This window comes from Macaca mulatta, chromosome 18 (assembly GCF_049350105.2).
Source record: "Macaca mulatta isolate MMU2019108-1 chromosome 18, T2T-MMU8v2.0, whole genome shotgun sequence".
NCBI lineage: Eukaryota > Metazoa > Chordata > Mammalia > Primates > Cercopithecidae > Macaca > Macaca mulatta.
The window spans coordinates 54,878,413-54,885,121 of record NC_133423.1 but is presented as its reverse complement, the minus strand read 5'-3'; the positions used below and the strand labels follow the sequence as shown (position 1 = coordinate 54,885,121).

Genomic DNA, 6,709 nt, shown 5'->3' with positions numbered 1-6,709 from the left:
ATTCCATTCTATGTTTCAAATTAGTTCTATAGTTTTTTTTTCAAATATATTGTTTGGCACACAATCAAAGATAACCAGACATACAAGGAAAAAAACCCAAATGAACAAGAACTTGCCTAAAGGAAGACCCACAGAGTCTCCAGGTATTGGAAATATTAGGCATTTAAAAATAACACTATAAATCAAATATATACTATATTGTTACTAAAATAACATATACTATTTTCAAGCAATTAAAAACAAGATGGAAGTTTCAGCAGAGACCAAGAAACCATAAAATTGATATATCAAATTTCAAAAACTAGTTCCATGAAAAGCATATGAATAAAAACATATGGAATGGTTTATTTAAAGATTAGACATAGCTGAAAAGGGAGTTAGTTAACTGAAATATAGGTCAGAAGAAAATATCTCAAATGAAGCCAAATCATATGAAAGGTGGGGAAAAAAAAACAGCAAAGAGGGTAAAATCAGAGAAAACAGTGATAAGTTCTATCATACGTTTAATTCAAGTCCCCGAAAAGGAAGAGAGAGAATGGAGTAGAAGAACTATTGAAGAAATAATATCTGAGACGTTTCTAACAATGTTAAAATATTAAGCCAAGACTTAAAACTGCTATGAAACATAAGCAAAAATTAAAACCCCACCTAGTCCATCATTTTAAAATTGCATAAAATCAAAGACAAAAGAAACCTGTAAAAGCAGTCATGAATGAAAGATAGGTTGCTTTTAAAGTGCAACAATTAGACTGATGAGTAACCCTTTTCAGTAGAAAAAAATGCTGAAAGACAATACAATGATATTTTTAATGTGTTGAAAAAATAACTGCCAATCTAGAATTTTATCTCCCGAAAAAATATCATTTAGAAATGAAGGTAAAATAAAGACATTTTTGGACAAACAAAAGGAAATCTGTCATCAGCAATCTTATACTAAATAAAAAGGTAAAGGCATTCTTCAGGCAGAAGAAAAATGAGCTCACATGAGAAAAATGAGGATGTAGGAAGGATTAAATAATAAAAAAATAAGAAATATACAATTAAACCTAAATGACTATTGATTTTATAAAGCAATGATGATATTGCCTTCTGGGGTTTAAAATTAAAATAGAAGTAAAATAAATAAAAAACTGGTATATATATTAGGAGAGGAATAAACAAAATTATAATTCTCTGATGTCTTTTTCTTTTCCAGAAGAAGCTTCCAATTAACATTAGACTTTGATAAGCTAAAGATGTACATTTAGTTTTTAGTTTAACCACTAAGAGAATAGAAAAATAAATGTCTAATTAGCCAACGAATACATAACCATACCCTAAAAAGAAAGTTAAAAAAGTCAAACCATGAGAGAAATGAAAGAGAGAAAATAAAACATAGAATAAGAGAGACAAAGCATAAACACATAGTAAAGTGGTGGATTTAAACACACATATATCAATAATTGCATTAAATGTAAATGGACTAAATATTCCAAATGAAAGACAAAGATTGTCAGACAGGGTTAAAAAACTCAATTGTATTTGTTTTTTGAGATGTACAACTAAAACATAATGATATCAAAAAGTTATAAGGATGGAAATATATATTATATTAAGATTAGAAAAAGTAGGCTTCAAGGTAAAATATTATTAGAGATGGTAAGAATTTCCTAGTGATAAAAGATTCAACTAACTAGGAAAAAAAATAACGATACTACCTTTAAATACAGCTAAAATATGACCTTAAACTAGAGTAAAAATGGACAAATCTAAAAGGAGAAATGAGCATACCCTCATAATATGTATTTTAGCTTACCTCTCTCATTAACTGAGAGAAGAAACAAAAGAAAATGAGTGGGGATATTAAAGATTTTTAAAAAATATTAATGTTTACATAAAAATATATAAACGTGTGTGTGTATGTGTATGGCACACTGCAGCTAACTATAGAATGTACATTCTTTTCAAGCACACAAAAGCATTGATAAAATTTGACTACATTTTGAGTCATCAAGCAAGTCACGTTTCAAAGCATTGAAATCATATAGACTATGTTCTCTGATAAAAACACAAATGATCCAGACAAATAAAATGATAACTAGAAAAATCCTTGTTTGTTTGGACATTAAGAAATGTGCTTTTGGGCCGGGCGCGGTGGCTCACGCCTGTAATCCCAGCACTTTGGGAGGCCGAGGCGGGCGGATCACAAGGTCAGGAGATCGAGACCACGGTGAAACCCCGTCTCTACTAAAAATACAAAAAAAATTAGCCGGGCGCGGTTGTGGGCGCCTGTAGTCCCAGCTACTCGGGAGGCTGAGGCAGGAGAATGGCGTGAACCCGGGAGGCGGAGCTTGCAGTGAGCCGAGATCGCGCCACTGCACTCCAGCCTGGGCGACAGAGCAAGACTCCGTCTCAAAAAAAAAAAAAAAAAAAAAAAAAAAAGAAATGTGCTTTTAAACCAAATACCACATGTTCTCACTTATAAGTGGGAGCTAAATGATGAGAACATGTGGACACATAGACGGGAACAACACACACTGGGGCCTATTGCGGGTGGGGTGTTAGAGGAGGGAGAGGATCAGGAAAAATAACTAATGAGTAAGTACTAGGTTTAATACCTGGGTGATGAACTAATCTGTAGAGCAAATGCCCATGACACAAGTCTACCTATGTAACAAACCTGCAAGTGTGTCTCTAAACTTAAAGGTTAAAAAAAGAAAGAAAGAAATGTACTTCTATTTAACCCACTCTTCAAGGAAGAAGTCACAAAGCACAATAGCAAATATTTGAAACTGGAGTATAATAAATATAAAATACATCAACTGTTGTAGAGTATGACAAAATAAGTATTTACTGGGGAAATCTTATGCCCATGAATGTGCATATTAGGAAAAAAGAAAGGCTGAAAATAATATAAGCATCCATTTTAAAAGTTAGAAACACAATTTCAAGATGAACACAAAGAATGTAAAAGGAATAAAATAATAAAGATAAAACAGAAAACATAAAACTAAAAATAATCACACAAAATAGGGGATCATTGGAAATTAAAAAATCAGTCTTTGAAAAGGTTATAACTGATAAAATCCTGATGGGATTGATCATGAAAAAAGAGAAAGATCACAAATAACAAAAAAGGGACTATTATCATGGATCTAATTAACATAAAAAAGAGAAAAGGGAGTATATTATAAATTTGAAAGTTTATTTGAAATGACAAATATTTAGAAAAAGGCATCTACTAAATATAAAAAGAAATTGAAAATTTGAATTGCTAATAAATATATTAGTTAATAAATTTAATTTGTAATTTCCCCAAAAGGAAAACTTCTGAAGCATTATTTCACTAGCAAATTTTACCAAATATGTATAATAAGAAAGAAATAGTAGTGATTTTAACCAAACTCTTCTTAGAGGGACAAAAAAAAGAGAAATATTTTCTGACTTGTTTATGAGGCCATCATAAACGTGACACTAATACCTGTAAAAAAAAAAGAAAGAAATATTACAAGTCAGCGCCTCTCCTAAACATTTGGACAAAAATCATAAATAATAGCAAACCAAAATCCAACAATATTTAGAAAAAATAATTTGTCATCTCTCGTGTGAATTTATTCTGTGAATACAGAATTGATTCAATATCTGAAAATAAATTAATACATTTCACCACATTAGTAAAATACACTAGAAAAAAATTATTTTTATAGGTATAGGAAAAATGTCTGATAAAATGTATTATAAAAAGTCTTTAGCAAACTAGGAATAAGTATAAACTTCCTTGTAATAAAGGGTAATCTTTCTGATAAAGAATATGTACAAGAACCACATCTTTAATAATTCTTTTGTAGAAATGTTGACAGATTTTGTTTTTGAGATTATGACTAAGACCATGGTACTCACTATTATCATTTCTATTGAACATTATATTGCATGTCCTAGGCAATGCATCAAGAAGAGTTGAAAAATAAATATTATGTGAATTGGAAAGCAAGAGATAAAATTGTAAGTATTTATATATTGGTTATATTATTTTATATGTAAAAATATCTCAACAAATCTACAGATAAGTTACTAACATTTACAAGTGAGTTCAGCACTTTTTAAAATAAATGGTATTAAAAAACCAATTGATTTTTAAATACCAGGTATAAATAATTACAAAATAAAATTTAAAATATAGCACTTATTGTAGTATCAAAATATAAAATAAAATCCTAAGAATAAATCTAAAAACAGATATGTAAGATGTAAATTATGCTAAGAATAGACAAGACACCCTTGAAGAAGATTTCGTCCATTGAATATTAAGATTTATTTTAAGGCTATAAAAATTAAGATAGTGTAGTATTATAGTAATAATAGGCTAATAGATGCAGACCCATGCATGTATTATTAGATTTATGACAAGTACGGCACCTACTGCAGTGGGCAAAGGGTGGTGTTTTGAATAAGTGCTTTGGGAACAAAATAGATCTCCATATAATTAAAAAAATTTTCACCCCTACTTAACACTATTCCAAAAAACCATATAGATTATGTATATAATTGTAAAATATAAATTTACAACTTATAAATTGTAAAAATTGTGTATAAAATTAATATATTAAATATTAATAGTATATAATTGTAAAGGGCAAAACAGTAAATCTTATGAAAGACAAGATAGAGAGTATCTTCATAATTTCAGAGGAAGGGAAGATTTTTAAACAGGAAACAACACCAATCATAAAGAAAAATGTTGTCAATTTATCTATATTCAACTGTAGAATTTTTATCATCAAAATAAATCCTCAAGAGAGTGAAGATGCAACCCTGGGAGGGACACATATATATAATACATATAAGTAACAAAAAAATCTTGTTTCCTGAATAAAATACTCCTATAGATCAGTAAAAGAAGATAGTGCAATAGAAAAATGGGCAAGAGACTTAAACAGGATTCCACACAAAAACAATGTGTTCACATGGCAATGTGTCCACCTTCATTAGTAATCAGAAATAATGAGAAATGTGAACATTAAAACCACAGTGAGATAACCCTACATAACAATAGGATAGGTAATTTTAAAAACCTGTTAACGACAAGTTTTCATAAGGCTGCAGAGCAATCAGAGTTTTTATACACCACCGGTGAGACTATAAACTGACACAACAATGCTGGAAAATTACACTTCCTAAAGCTGAAGATATACATGCCCTATGACTTACCAATTTTACTCCCAAGTATACAGTCAGCACAAATTCATGCTCACATATGCCAAGAGATGATTTGCAATAGCGCAAGCTGGTAACAACTCGAATATCCATTATTGATAGAATGGATATATCAAATGTGGTCTCTTCAGATGCAGACATACTATACAGCGATGCAAATGAGCAAATTACTGCAACATGCAAAACATAGATGAATTTTACAAACCAAACGTTAAGCCAGTGAATCCAAACACAGAAGAATACCTGTGTGACTCCTTGAATATAAGGAACAGGCAAAATTAAACTATAGTGTTTAGGAATACAAATTAATTGATAAGATTTATAAAGAAAACCAAACCAAACAGGAATGCTTAGACATGTTTTTACATTGACCTGGATAGTAGTTACAAGAGTGCTCATTTTGTACCTACTTATTAAAGTAGACATTTATATTTTAGGTTATTTTCTGTACATGTGATATAATTTTGCAATACAAAAGAGGTGGGTCAGAATTGAGAGATAAACACCACTTGTCTTCTATCTCCTTTTTCTCTTCTTCCCGCTTGTCCCCATCTCCTCTTCCCTTTTTTTTTTCCCCTGACCATCTAGGTCTACACATTTTAGAACTATTTTATGTAAAAGCAAAATATATATTCCCCCCCCATTTTTTTTCCTGTTTTTACTGTTTTCTTCTCCAAAGCAAAGTATTTTGGAAGACGTGTTAAAAAGAAAGAACAGACTGAAATCATTAGTCACCTCAGGTTTTGTCTGCAGTTATGTTACCCATTTCATTAGTGTCTGCAACTGTGGGGGCGGGAGGAGCAATACTCCGGGGATCTGGAGCTCTGATGGCAGTAAATAAACTCTGGTTGAGATTTTTTAACTTCCCCTTATTCACAGTGATATAAATAATTTGAATTCTTCTTGGATTAAGGAATATTACCTACCTGCCTGTAGACATGGACAGATCTGGTGGATGTTGCCTGGCACCTCTGCAAGGATAAATTCATTGACAGTCTTTTCCCTGCGTACTCTCTGAGCCCAGGGAGAGGTGAAGTAGGGAATTTCCTCTGTGATAGGAAAAAGAGAAGAAAGCAGGGAAAGTGGAGAATTGTCAGAACTGGTTTGTTGCATGTCTGACTTAGTGGAGAGAAGAATTTAGGTGGAAATGTCCTGGATTAGTCTAAGGAAGGTTCTACAAAGCTGCAGGGTGTCTGTGAGCCAAAGTCCATCAACAAGAGAGTCCTTTGTTTCCCAGGAGCAGGTCTTCCTTAGAATCCCTGCCACATTTAGTCACATGAAGAGCAGCCTTGGGGAGCTGTCAACTCAGTGTGAATACTGAGATGAATTTCAAGTCTTAGGAGTTGGGGCACTTGTTCTTCAAGTTGCCTGCTTGGGTCCCTTCCAAGTGTACTTTGCTTTTTTTCCCCTGTTTTAAAGTCTTTTAAAATAAACGTCCACTCCTGCTCTGAAACATGTCTTGGTCTCTGTTTTCTGCCTTATGCCCCTCAGTAAAATAAAAACATTAATTAATAAA

General features: G+C 31.8%; 1 long non-coding RNA gene across 1 annotated transcript; it reads right to left on the bottom strand.

Moving 5' to 3' along the window:
• Positions 1 to 2,127: 2,127 nt before the first annotated feature.
• LOC144336438 (uncharacterized) lies at positions 2,128 to 6,336 on the bottom strand. The gene is made up of 3 exons (XR_013408243.1): positions 6,120 to 6,336; positions 5,188 to 5,363; positions 2,128 to 3,460 (listed from the first exon to the last, which is right to left on the bottom strand). It is a non-coding gene; the product is annotated as an uncharacterized LOC144336438 (long non-coding RNA).
• Between the last annotated feature and the right edge of the window lie 373 nt (positions 6,337 to 6,709).